Source organism: Anomalospiza imberbis, chromosome 16 (genome assembly GCF_031753505.1).
Source record: "Anomalospiza imberbis isolate Cuckoo-Finch-1a 21T00152 chromosome 16, ASM3175350v1, whole genome shotgun sequence".
In the NCBI taxonomy this organism is placed as follows: domain Eukaryota; kingdom Metazoa; phylum Chordata; class Aves; order Passeriformes; family Viduidae; genus Anomalospiza; species Anomalospiza imberbis.
Window position 1 is genome coordinate 14,641,362 of NC_089696.1, and position 14,106 is coordinate 14,655,467.

Sequence of the window (14,106 nt, forward strand, 5' to 3'; positions counted from 1 at the left end):
TTCCTCTCAGGGATGTGCAGAGCTGCTCCCGGTGCTGCCTCGGCTCCTTCAAAGAGAGGAGAAATGCTGACCTGACTCGGTGATGGGCACATTAACTGCACCGTGTTTATTTTATTAGTGAAACCTTGTGGAAGTGTGCTGCCACTTGGGAATGAGCCAGACAAGCGTCCAGTGCAGCAAACTGATGGCTACATACCCCAAAACAAGGGATTCTGAGGTGGTTTCCTGTGCCTGTCTCATGTTGTCCTTTAGAGGAATTGCTGTGTCTTCCTCTCTCCACTGACAGGAGGATGCAGGTGAGGGGTTGGTCTTTTCTCCCAGTTAACAAGAGACATAGCAAGAGGAAACAATCTCAAGTTGCACCAGGAGAAGAGGTTAGGTTGGATATTAGGAAAAATCTCATGGGAAGGGTTGTCAAGCATTGGCACAGACTGCCCGGAGCAGTGGTGGAATCACCAGGGATTTAAAAGCAGTGTGGGTGTGGAATAATGGTTGGACTTAATAATTTTAGAGGACTTTTCCAGGCCAAATCATTCCATGATTCTGTGATCTCTTCTGTGGGGGTCTCTTCTGGTCAGCTGCTATGCCAGGCTCCACCTCAGGCATTCACCAAACTCCTGTTTGATCTTTGCTTTAAAACACAGAAAACCCCCAGCTTTGCCTGGTTTCATGCAGTGCAGTTATGATATTGATGAGGGCTCAGGAATTTGGGAACAAACTGCATCCATCAGGCTGGGCTGCTGGTCCTTTGGCTATTGATGGAGTGGTGGAAAGGGAGGGAAGCACGTGAGGTGTCACTCAGACATTTTTCAACCCTGCCCATTTGTGAGACACTGAAATCAGGTGGGTTTGGCTGCCTGGGGAGTGGAGAGGGGTGGGAAGCAGTGGAGGCCAGGCTGCCCACCCAGGCACCTTTGGAAGCACAATTCCTGCTATGGGCTGTTTAATGATGAATGCCCTTGGGCTGCTAATGAGTTACTGATTCAGTCACCCGGTGAGGCTGAGGAATGAAGGAGTTAAATTCCACTGCTGGATCTCTTACCCCCTCACAGCAGTTCAGCATTGCTGACTTTGTTGTTGTAGTGGTTTATTTTTCCTTAAACCTTGGTGTGGGAATATGGGTAAGAACCTTTTGTTCCTTTTTGCTGTCTTGTTGGAATAGGTTTTCTTTTCAGGGCTGGAATATTTTCTGTATGGAATATTTGAAAGCTTCTGTTATTTTCTTGTTGTTTTCACTTGTTATTTTGGGTGTTGTGCTGTGTGGAGCCAGGCTGGGAGAGCTGGGGGTGTTCATCTGGAGAAGAGAGAGGTCTGGGGGATACCCTAGAGCCCCTTCCAGTGCCTAAAGGGGCTCCAGGAGAGCTGGAGAGGAACTGGGGCAAGAGCCTGGAGTGACAGGACAAGGAAAAATGGCTTCCCACTACAGAGGGCAGGGTTACCTGGGATATTGGGAAGAAATTCTTCCCTGTGAGGGTGGGGAGGCCCTGGCACAGGGTGCCCAGAGAAGCTGTGACTGCTCCTGGATCCTGGAGAGTGCCCAAGGCCAGGCTGGACAGGGCTTGGAGCAACCTGGGACAGTGGACGGGGTTTGGAACAAGATGAGATTTAAGGTCCCTTCCAATCCAAACCATTCTGGTGTTCTGTGACTTGCTCTGTTTTGTTTAAGTCCTCTGCCCCTTTCACCCCCGATGGAAAGGCTCCTATAGCCTGGGAGCAAGGTGGAATTAACCACAGAATTAACCAATTAACCATCTCTCCCCCAGCCTCTGTCTGCTGGGTGTGAGCAGCTCTGCCCCTCGTCTATTACAGGGTGTTGAGCCAGGTGCCCTGATAACAGCCCTGATAACAGCAAAGACGATCAGCTAGAACAGCCTCAGATAAAGACTCTCAGATAAATTGCGTTTATTCTGCCTTGCAGAAAAACCCTGGCCAGAGCTGTGTCCTATTAGCCAACCTGTCTGCTGGGGATGGCACTAGGACAGGAACATCCTCCCTGCTTCCCCCTCTCCAGGTGCTTCCTTTTGCTATTCATGGCTCCAGGTACCTGGGGTGCAGCCACCGTTTCGTGTAATTAAGCTCGAGTTGCAGAGCTCCCATTAATTATCGAGTCTCCTGTCTCTTGGCTTCTTGTCTGGGAGACTTGGGTCCTGGTGACTTGTCTGGGTTTTAGGGAAAGGGTGCTCTGTGCTGATCTTTCCTCCTCCCAGTCTTCCTGCAGGGTGAACACTGTCAGTGGCTATTTCCTTGCTGGGAGTGACATGGCCTGGTGGCCAGTAAGTACAGACACTCTTGTGTCCCTCTCGTGACACCCTGGGCACAGGGACATCAGCCCCACTGAATCCCCCCCTGCTTTCTCCACTGCTTTCCCCCCACCCTGTCCACCTCCTCCTGCCAGAATTTATGTCCTTGGAGCTGTGTTTCCCTTCTCATTGCACAGAGGATGCTGCTGTTGGGTTTTTCCCACAGCCTGCTCTGAGCTTGGGGAGGGATCTGTGGGGCCAAACGTCCATCTCCACCATTCCTGCATGCCCCTGGTGACTCCAACAATGGCTATCCCAAGTTTGGTTTTTTTTTCCCCTCTTATTTCTGTCTGATTTTGACAAACTTGCTGTTGGTCCTTCTCCTTTCACAGGACCACCTCCAGCAGGATTTGTGGCAAACACAGCAACGTGTGGCTCCTCATCCTCCTGGAGACAAGAATGTCAGTCCCAAACCCAGCAGGGACGTCCAGATGAGCTGGGCTGTGGGAGCATCACATCCAGCTACCTGAATTTTACGTGTTGAAGGATTTTCTTGCTAAACGCACACACCCCCCTCATCCCACATGGGGGCTCTTTGGCCACACTTTACTTTTAGGAACAACGGAGCCGTCTGTGCCCTGTTGCTCCAGTTCCGACCTTATTTTTTTCCACCTCCTTTTCCTGAGTTATCCCCTGGGGAAGCACCAAAGCTGGTCCAGCTGGCACGGCTCCTGTGAGCACCTGCAGCTCCTCCTCGGCTCCCCGCAGACCGGCGCCTCGCTCTTGGCCAGCAGCGAAGGCTCCGGCACCCGGCTCCGAGTGGAATGTCAGAAATGTGTCGTGTGATTAAGACAATGACTTCTGTCGCAGCAGATGGACCATTTCACAGTCTCGAAAGGTTTGGGAGGAGCCGCTCAGGGGGTTAATTAACACAGCCCTGCTAACTCAGCTTTTTCCAGTGTCCTGCGGTGAGGCTGGAGTCAGCTCAGCTCCACGTGCCCAGGGAAAAGGACATTTTGGAGCCGAGTTCCTAATCCAGCCCCTGCAGGTCCTAACAGGGACATGGCTGAATAAGTCACCCATTCCCTGCTTCCCCACACGTTGTATCCAAAGTCCTTGGGTCCTGCAGAAACAACAACAAAAAAGCATTTGGTTTTTGTGGTGCTCCAGGAGTTGGTGGGAAATGTCCAGTCAGGAGCTGAAGGGCTGAGGGAAGCCAGGGGGTCTCCACTATGTTCCCATACCCAAAAGGGTATCAAGGGTCTCTGAAGCCATTTGTGGGTGCAAATGTGCCCTCGAGGGTGAACCAGGAGCAGATCAGGAGCAGAGACAGGGTCTAGAACTGCAGTCAGCATTGAGCTGCAGCAGTGTCCATGTTTTTCTCTCTCTTTCCTCCTTCCTAACAGGCAACTTATGCTCTTCTGGCACTGGCCTGGGTGTTTGTGCCTGTCTACATCTCATCTGGGGATGTACAGCTGCCCTGAGCCTGTTGTGGGGAGCATGGCCTTGGACAGGTCCCCACTCCCAGGAATCCTGTGGGACTCCTGAGTTCTGCTCTGGGAATCCTGCTGTCCCCTTGCCCTGCCAGGACCATCCCAGGAGGATGGGGCCTGCACAGGGCAATCTCCCTCCCTGGCAGATTGTCTCAATTCCTGAGCATCTCCAGCAGAGGTTTGGAGGGGAGAGGATCTGGATGTACCTCTCCAGCCTGGTGCTCCTGCTCTCCATCTTCACCAAAATCTTGGTGAGTAGCCCCACCTTCAACTCTGTGACCAATCCAGGACTTATTTCCAGCTATCAGAAGGTTATTTTTGGGCTCAAACCTTGTACAGCCAAACAGGGGGAGAGCATCTACTGCAGGATGCTCCTGGAAGAAGTGGGATAAAAAATGGGAATTTGTGGGCAGATGCTGTCTGTGACATCCCACGAGTTCAAAGACAGATCCAGCAGTGATGGTCCTTTCCAGGGGGCCCCGATGGATGTGTGGGTGAGTGTCAGGATTCCCAAACTTGCCTTGTAGCAGAGGCTGTGGGTGAAATGTGCTCAGAGGTTGGGCTGCATTGCCGGGGTTTGCCTCCAATCTCTGGCAGTGATGCTTTCCAGCATTCCCAAAGGATGTGGGACAGCCAGGGACTGAACTGGGAATGTATTAATTCCTCTGGGGCTCGTGGGTTTTCTGAGGAAAGGAAGCCTTGCTACAGGATATGCAAGCCTGTACAGTGCCTGGAAATCGGGTACTTTTCCACAGGGATGTTTTCCCCTTGTTTTAACCTCATTCACAGCTCCCTGTGTGCAGCCTCTGCTCACGCTGGTAACCAGGGGAAGAGTTTATCCGAGGTAAAACAGCTCAAGAGCCTGTGATACCAGGTCTAGGGCAAGCAGGAGAGAGCCTGGCACAGACAGCCCTGGGGGGCTGGAGACAGCGAGACAGAGATCAAGAGCAAAGAGCTCAGAAAAGCTGGAGAGAAAGAAAACCTGCCGCAGGGAGCAATCCTGCTCTGATGGAACAGGTGGATCTGTCCTGGGCTCTGCTGGGGCTAAAAGAAATGTGCTTTTGCAGGTGGCTGGCTGCAGGAAAAGTGCTTTTGCAGAGCAGAGGCTGAGGCAGGAGGCGCTCAGCATCTGTCCCTGTGCTCATCCAGCGTCTCTGGATGCGCCATCGCTCCCTGCACGGCGTTTCTGCAGCCCCAGGCCCTGGGCTGAGCTGTGGGGGGATCCTCTGGCTGTCCCTCCGAGGGGTGTGGGGGATGGAGCAGCCCAAAACGGGGCTGTCTGTGCACATCCATCAGTGCTTCATGCAAAGGGAGAGGCTGCACCCCCCTGGGACAGAGCCCAGCGCTGCTGCTGGGAATCCCCGGCTCCAGGAGAGCCCTGTCTCCCCTCCTGAGCTGCTCTCTGACCCTGGGCAAGGCACCGTGGGTTTAACAGGCAGCTTACAGGGACACAGCAGCCCTTTCCACAACCTCAGGCCTTCCAGAGTGGCAGAGGTGGCACTGGTGACTCTGGTGCTGCAGCTGTGCTCTGTATTTCCCCCAGAAAACAATGCTCTGTCCTGCTGGAGGGCATCCTTCCATATAACTAATATTCTTCATATCCCAGTCATACATCGAAAAATCCTACAGCACTATTCCTGCAATCATCTTGGTCGCTTTTGGAGCACAAATTCGGTTTGCAAGTTTGGACAGTGACACTTGGATTAATCTCTGATTGTCCTGGTATCCAGTAAACTGCTGAAACTCACTCCCCTCATGTGTCACATCTTCCTGCTCCCAGCAAAGATCCAGGAGGAGCTCAGGGGACATGCTGGGGCACGTGTGTGCCTGTGGTCCCTGGTTCTGTGATCTGTGGGGTTCTCACAGATCCCTGCTGGCATTTAAAAGGAAAGGAAGCTGGGGTAGGATTTGTGCTGGGATAGTTTGTTCTTGCTGGTCAGAATTTGAAGAAAGAGATCACTGGTAGCTTGAGGTTGTCTTTCAGTCTCTTCCCCTCTTCTCTCACCAAATGATGTCCTGCTAAGCCATGGGGACATGCTTGGTCCCTTTGTTTTCCAGCCTCTCCGTGGCTTTGCCCAGAAGGGGTGGATGTCCTACCAGCTCCTTCTCAGCTCGGGGGGTGGCTGTGGTGTCACCTCTTGCCGAACACCAGGTGAACCTGCAGGTGACCCCTGTGCAGTGCCTGCTGCAGTGGGAACCTCTGCAGCTCCCTGGGCCCTTCTCCACACAGCCTTGTGTTTGGAGCTCCATGGACACCCCTGAACTTCTCTTCCTGAGCCTTCCCTCAGCCAGTGCTGTCGTTTCTTTGGTCTGCTGAGCTTTCTCTGATCTCTGAGTCAGGCAGGATGCAACAGAAGAGGAATCAGGCTAATAAGGGGATTATCTTGGCATCTGGCTGCATTCACAGTAAACCCTACAGACAATGGCTGTTTCCAGCAGTGGGTTGGGATGAGTGTCTGCAGACACGAGGGGCGTTGCCAAACTGGCCCCATGTCCCCATCCCTGTGGTGGCCACAATGGCGAGTGTGGGAGGGAAGTGTGAAACTCGGGGCAATTAGGCAGGGCTGTGTCCCGAGGGGTTTCTTTGGTCCTTGCTGGGGGCTGCCTCAAAGCCCAGGATTATCTGGGCTTTCCTGCCTCTTCTCCCAGCAGATGTTGTGTTTACAGATGGATTTTTGCTCCACGTTCTCCCAAGCTGAGGCACTGCATCAGTGCTGCTCCCTCAGCTCTTCTTTTTGGCAGTGGGGATGTCAGACCCTCCTCTTCTGGAAATCTCCTCTTGGTGGACCCCAACCTTCCACATTTCATGGCAGGGTGCAGCAGGGCAGCCCAAAATCCTGCTGGGAGATGGTTTCCCACCCAGCTAGGAACATGTGAGGAGCTGCACAGACGTCCTAGCCTTGGCAAAGAGCCCCTGGAGAGTCCTCTGTACCCTGGGGAACTCGTTCTACCGAGGTTCTGGCTTCGCCAATTGTTAATCCCAAGCTGTCTCCAAAGCCAGCTTTTATTGGGAAGGCTTTGGCGACAGTTGGGTAAGAACAAGTTTCCAGGTGAGGTCACTGGTGGAGGCAGGGATGTCTCTGGATTATGAAGCCTGACTTCAAAGGCTTCTCCTCTCCTCTTGAGGTTGAAAGGACTTATTTTCTGAATAGGTCATGCGTGGTTTTAATTAGCTTGTTTTTGTATTTGGGATGTCTTATTAATGCCTCGGTCACATGTGCTTTTATTTTTTTCCCACCCTTGCAGAATTACCAGGAAGGGAGGTGGAGATACCTCTGCTTCCTCATAGCAAAGGCTTCGACTCATTTGCAGACGACTGCAAAAATGATTAAGCATTGAGAAATCCAGGAGAAACAATGATGAAATATCTTGTCCAGGGCTGAATCTTCCAGCTGGGCTGTGGGGAAGGGCTGCTGGAGAAGGGGGAGAAAAATTCCTGGAGAAGGGGGAGAAAAATTCCTGGCTGGTGCTGACGTGACAAGTGATGGATCCCTCTGAGGGACATGAGGAGCTCTGGAAGACACCAAGGATGCTTGGCTGGCACTGTGCTAGGAAAACGTAGACTGTTTTGGGCTCCCACTTCAGGCTGTGTTGGGAGGAGGTGGCTGAGAGCCCTTGGCTGGGGCTTTTCTGCCTTGTCGGTGGGACTGTGCTGGGTGAGGGCTTCGGTTGTCCTCTTGTGGGGCTGCTCAGGGCTCTCAAGCTGTGGTTGGATTGCATTTGCAGTGGGAAAATACTTGAGGAGCCGCTGGAGGAGGTCATGGCATGGTTGCCCATGAGTTGGTTCCTCTCCAGGAGGTCATTCCAGGTCTGAATTCCTTCCTGGTGTTGACAGGGACTCTCCCAGACACACGGCTAATCCCAAGTGCAGCTGAGGAGAGGCAGTGCCTCCCTTGGGAATGCCAGGCATGGCTGTGGTGTAGAGCCTGGTCCAGACGCCATGGAAGAGGCTCTGAATTAGGATATTCAAGATCACGGTGTAAGTGCTCTTCTGGCTGGTTTGATTTGATTTAACTCGGGTTGTGTCCAGCACTGTGGGCTCAGGTGCTGGGGAGCAGCTGAAGCTGGATGTGTGCTCCCCTCCTGGGTGTAGGGCTGGTGGAGCCCCCCTGGGCAGCTCACACCTCTGCTCTTCCACTGCATGATCCTGCAGGGCCCCTCTCCATCACCTGACGCTGATCCTCGGCCCCGTGTGGGAATGTGCTGGAGCAGAGCAGGAGGAGGGCAGAGCTGGGCGAGGAGGGGTGACATGGGAAACAACGCCTGCCCAGCACCTTCCTAATCCCCAGGGACTGCTCCCACATGACAGGGCAAGACAGCCCTGCTGCTGGGAGAGGGTTGCTGGGAGGTGTGTGAGGAGATGTCAAATCAGAGCCGCTGTCTTGGCTGTGGGAACCCGTCTCAGCTCGGGGCCAGGGTGTGGAGTCAGCTCTTCTTGCCTCTTCCTGCCCCTTCTGGCCTCATTCCCTTCCCCAAACAAGGATTTGGTGAAGATGCCCCAGCTGAGCGCTGGGGATGGCTGAGCTCAGCTCTGGGTGGAGATGTGGTGGTGGCACTGCCACTGTCACTGTGCCAGGTGCTGTCCTCCCGTGGTGTCACGGCTTTTGCTGAGGGAGGTGTCCCAGCTCGGAGTCTCTGCTTTATATCTCATTTCCACGAGGCTGTGCCCACCCCCACGTGGGTACCGGGGCAGCTGGAGCTGCCTGCTCTGCTCCCTGTGGCTGGGCCAGGGTGGTCTGTGACACGCCTCGTCACCCCTGGGACTCTGGGGTTCAGGATTGTGCTGGTGTGTGCCACAGGGGTTCAGAAAAGGCTCCATGGGGACCTGAACGTGGCTTTCCAGTATTTAAATGGCTTATAAGAAAGAGGGAGACCCGCTTTTTATGTGGGCAGATAGCGATAGGACAAGGGACATTGGTTTTAAATAAAAGAGGAGAGATTTAAATTGGATTCAAGGGAAAAAATCCTTCCCTGTGAGGGTGGGGAGGCCCTGGCACAGATTCCCACAGAAGCCGTGGCTGCCCCATCCCTGGAAGTGTCCAAGGCCAGGCTGGACAGGGCTTGGAGCCATCTGGGATAGTGGGAGGTGTCCCTGCCATGGCAGGGGTGGAATGTGATGGTCCTGAAGGTCCCTTCCAACCCAAACCATTCCAGGTTTCCAGGTTTCCCCACAGAGGCGGCTGTTTCCCTGCTGTGTCACTCCTGGAGCAGCCCTTGGGTGGGGGTGTCACCTGTCCCAGCTCCTGTGTTTCCTTTTCCACACACACACAGGTCTGTACTCCTTCGTGCTGGGCTGGGGCCTTCCCCTGTCCCCTGTCCTGATGCTCTGGTCAGGGGCTCTACGCCAGTCCAGGTGGGTTGCTCAGCATCTGCTGGCCTCCAATTTTTGTCTTTCATTGAAACACACCCCTTACCCTTCTGCTTGTGTTTGATTATTGTTCTTTGTGCTCCTGGAGGGGTTTTAGGGGGTTATACCAGTGGGGTTTATGTCCCTGCCCCATCCAGCCAGTCCCTGATCAGCTTTCTGGAGCAGGTGACGACTCAACCCTCGACCTCTCCTCTGTCGTTTCACCTTTTTATTTGGAATAACTCCTCCCCCAGCCCTGCTTAAGCACTTTTCCTGTGTGTGTACCTATTTGTACCAGCAATGAGCTGAGCTGCTCCTATTACAGGATTATTATTGTGGAATCTACAGCCTGAGAGCTCTTGACCTGGCTCCTTTCCCTCCCTCTGGCCCTGCCCTCAAGGCAGCCTGCAGCCCTCCCTTCCCAAAGCCCCCAGGAATATTCCTTGGCCCCGCTTCCCTGTTGTGGGGCCGGCTGGTTTTGTGCAGGGTCAACCCACGGTTCTGTGATCTGGAGGTGATGGAGCTGGAGCTGGAAATTTTGGGTTCCTGGCTCCCAGCCCCACTCTGAGCCCATGGCACCGTGTACCCCTGGCAGCCCTTTGGGTCGTTGTTTTGGCTGGGACCTTCCCTCCCCTGGTAGTGCCAGTGGAGACACCAGCAGTGAGTCCTCCCTCCTTATCTCATCCCAGTTCAGAACAATTCAAAGAGTGTCCATAACACGGTGCATTTTGCAAGTCTTTGGTTTCAGGCAAATCCCATCTCGGGTTTTCCCTGCCCACAAGGCCTCTTGTGGTGTGAGCTCAGCCAGGTGTGATCATTGCATCACCCTGGACATCCCTCCAAATCCCAGCCCTGACGTCCCTGGATGCTGCCCAGTGACTGCTGGTTCCATTTTTGACCCATTTAAAAAAATTCTCCTACTTTTTGATGTTTTTGCTGGTGTGCTGAGTGATGGATTCTGGCTGGGGTTTGCAGCAGGTCTGGAGGGAGAGCTTGGGATGGAAAGGGACAAATGATGGCCAAAGGGGACCCTGCTAAGCACCAGGTGCTGGGAAAATAAAACTGTAGGGCTGGCAGGAGAGCTGAGGGTGCACTAAGGGGAGATTTAGGGAGAGGTGGCATGAAGATGAGATCAACGTCCTGGATGTGATCTGGGGCTGGCTGGTGTCCTCCTGATTGTGTGGAGGTGTGGGGCTGCATCCCTCCCCTCCAGCCACCCCTCAGCTCCCCTTCCAAGCCCCTGGTGGGGCTGCAGCCCCTGTGGCTCTCAGCTGCTCCCTGCCACCTCATCTGTGAGGCTGCTGTCCCCCCTTGGCTCCAGAGCCACCAAGGAGCTGTTCCCCCTGCCCACGGCCAGCACAGTGTCTGCAGGACCAGGCAGGTGACAGGCATGTCCCTGCAAGCTTGGCACTTTCACTGGGATTTTCTGACTGCTCCAAGCCCAAATCCAGCTGTGCTTCCAACACTTTGTGCCTTTGTCCCGTGCAGGGGGGCTGGCAGCTGGCATCTACACACGCCACAGACACTCCCCACGGTCCTGGGAGCCATGGTGCTGGCACTGAAAGGTGAGAGCTGGCACAGCACAGATCCACTCAGAGGGGACCCCCTTTCCCCAGGAGGGTGGTCTTGGGAATAAATATTCAGTCTGAGCAATCTGGTGGCCAAGATGCCCCAGCAGGTTTGCAGCAGTCACCTCAATAAAATCTGTGGTGCCCCTGTGTGCCATTCCACCAGGGCAGGTGCTGTGAAACACTCCCCTGGAGCTCCGTGTGGGGCTGTCCCCTGCCCTGGAGACATTCCTGTGGACACCGCTGCTGCACAGGTTTGTGTCTCGCTCTGAGACTGATCAGGGGTTTGACAGCAGAGCAGAATTCCCAATTCTGCTCCAGGAGTTTTGGTGGGCTCTCCAAAGAGGATCCCAGAGCCCAGGGATGTGCCCGGCAGGAGGTGGTGCAGGAACAAGGCACTGCTGCAGGGTTGGATGTGGATCCTGGTGCCCTGCTCCGGCTTGGAGTGAGGGTGGTTCATCACCAGCCCTTCCTGAGCCCCCAGCACTGTTGTGTCTCCCCTTTTTCTGCCTCAGAGCACCCTTGGGAGGCCGGGAGCTTTCATCAGCCTGGCTCTGCCATCGGGGCTCTTGGCCCTGAGGAGCAGGAAGCAAAAAGTCAGGTCCCAGCTTCAAAGGCAGGTGTTTAACTGCAGAGGATGGTTTCTAGACGCTCTCCTGAGATGATTTCCACCATCTCCTGGGGAAGGCTGTGCAGGCAGGCAGGTGGGAAAGGCTCTGACCCAGAGCTGTGGAGGTGGGAGCAGCCCCAGCCCAGTCCTGTGGCTGCTCCCCTGTGCCAAAGCAGAGCCCTGGACGCAGCAAGGCCTGTTCACAAAAGGCAGGCGAAAGGACAGAGACTTTCTGGAGAAGGGACAGTAGCACTTATCCACCCCAACAGCAGCACAGAGCTGCTCCAGGCACAGGAGGACTTTGCCTGTCGGGGCAGATCCGAGCAGTGGCCGCAGTGCCTGGATGCTGGGAATTGTTGTTTGGAGCTGTCCTTGGCCGTGGGGCTCTCTGAGGATTGTCTCTGCCAGGTGCAGCTGTGCAGAGGAGCCAGAGGAGGAGGGCAGGTAGGCAAAGCCTGGAAAATCCCCCGGGGAAACTGCAGAGCCTGGTTTGTTTTGGCTTTGCTGCCTGTGAACGTGGCACGGTGTTTGCAGGGAGGTGAGGGTGCTTGGCAGAGGGGAGGATCCAGGGGAGCCAAAAGACAAGCTGCTGGTTGCTCAGGTTTTTCCCCAGGTCTCGGGAGCCTGGAGGTGGGTGTGCCCCACGGGTGCTCGGTTTGCCCCAGCTCCTGTCAGGCTCAGCTCATAAAGGACACTCAGTAGAATCCCAGGATGAATTGGGACCTTAAATCTCATCTCGTTCCACTCCCTGCCATGGCAGGGACACCTTCCACTGCCCCAGGCTGCTCCAACCTGGCCTTGGACACTTCCAGGGATCCAGGGGCAGCCACAGCTTCTCTGGGCACCCTGTGCCAGGGCCTCCCCACCCTCCCAGCCAGGAATTCCTTCCCAATATCCTATCCAGGAATTCCTTCCCAATATCCCATCCAGCCCTGCCCTCTGTCAGCTTAAACCACCTTTGCTGAACACAGACCTTTGTGATGGCTCTGCCTAGCTCTGGCATCACAGATGAGACAAACTGGAGCCATCCCACCCCCCTGCCATTCACCACGGGGATTTAATCCCAGCAGAGCCCTTGTGCTGCATCCCAGCATCTGCCAGCTGAGCTCCTGCTGCCTGCAGGGTTTTTCCCTGCTCTTCCTCCTTGGCAGGCGTGGGTGCTGTGACTTGCTGGCGAGTGCCTTTGGGAAGGGAGCAGGTCTGCACCCCCAGGCACAAATCTCTGCTTTCAGCACCCGGCCTCTGCCTCTGGAGAGCCTTTGTTGGTGCCCAACGCCCATGCAAAGCTTGGGAGTAGCCGGCGCCTGGATAAACCGAGCTCTGGAGTGGGGCCAGGGCTTCTTGCACAAGAGCAGGAGGAGCTCCCAAATGCTGAGTCCCTGTGGAACACGGGGAGGTGGATGGAGGGGGAATAGGGTGGGCGATGCCCCTTTGCCAGCTCCCCAAAAGCCTCAGGTCAGGGGGATGCTCTGGGGTGAGGACAGCCTGTGGGCTGGCCGTGGAAGTGGAGGGCTGCAGGGACAGCGCCGTTCTCAGGCAGGGAGGACAGTGGGAGAGGCTTGGGAATTGGGATTTGCTCGAGCTGGACTGGATGGGGATCCCAGTGCCTGATCTCTGAGGGATTTGCACTTGGGCTAAAGGCAGCAGCAGCCGTGGGGAGGGTCCTGTGGGAGGGAGATCGCCCAGGAGCACATTCCCACCTCATCCTGCTGCGCTGGAGGGGGCAAAGCAGAGGGGCTGGACTGCAGGGATGGAAGGGATCCAGGAGGAGACAGCAGGACCGGCTGTGGGGAATCCACCAAGGGATGCTCCTGGGTCTTGCTTTGTCTCTTCCCTCTGTGAAGCCTCTGGAGCCTCCTCTCCTCTCCCAAGCCTCAGCAGCTGCTGTGGGTTTGGGGGTGCCAATGCCCCTCCCTGCTCATCTCCCCAGGCTGCTGCGTGGGTGGCCATGGGGTGTGGGGGGAGTGGGGTGGGTGCCTCCCATCCCTCCCTCCAAAAAGTGATGCCTCTGGCTCCAAAATGCTCCTGTGTGGGTTTGGGGGGTGCTCCAAGGAGGGATCATCCCATGCCCCCCAGGAGCAGGGAGGCAGTGGGGAGCCAGGGCAGAGCCCAGGGCTGGTTGGCAGCTCTGAGGAGGAGCACGGGGCAGCTGCCAAGGGCTTGGGAGCTCGCTTGTGAGGGCTTGTTCATGGCACATAGTCCTTGTCAGGGCTCAGGCTCACACCTTGGCTCCCATTTCCTAGGAAAAAATGCAGTGAAAAGGGGCTTCTATTCTTATTTTTCTTTTACTGCTTGCTGGAGGTTTGGGGATGGGAGCACACGGGGGTGCTGGGGAAATGCTCGGGGAGGTAGAAAATATTTGGCTGGACATTAGTGCCAAGGCACCTTGAGCTGCAGTTTATTGAGTCCAAGGCCACCAAATCTTGCATTTTAATAGTCTTAGGCGAGGTTCTCCTGCCGTGGGACCAGGGAGCTTTAATGAACAAGTTGCTTTTTTACAGTACAAGTTTAAACGAGGTGGGTCCCTTGAGGAGTCTTTGTCCCAGGACACGGGGTCACCCTCCAAAGGGAGGGCAGACTGCAGTGGGACCTGCTGTGCAAAATGGTAACAGAAGAGTCTCTTAAATAACCAGAAGAAAACACAATCGTGGACGATCCCTCCTTTTCCAGGCAGCATTCTGGGATAAGGAGCTGGCTGGGTTTTGCCAGCTGATCCCACAGACCGCTGGGTGCCAGCTCCCCCCATGATGCTTCCCAGCTTTTAACGAGGTCGGAGGTCACCCCAACCTGGAAGAGACCTATTTAAAGGCTGTGCCATCCAAGATTGTTCCCAACACTACTGCCACCT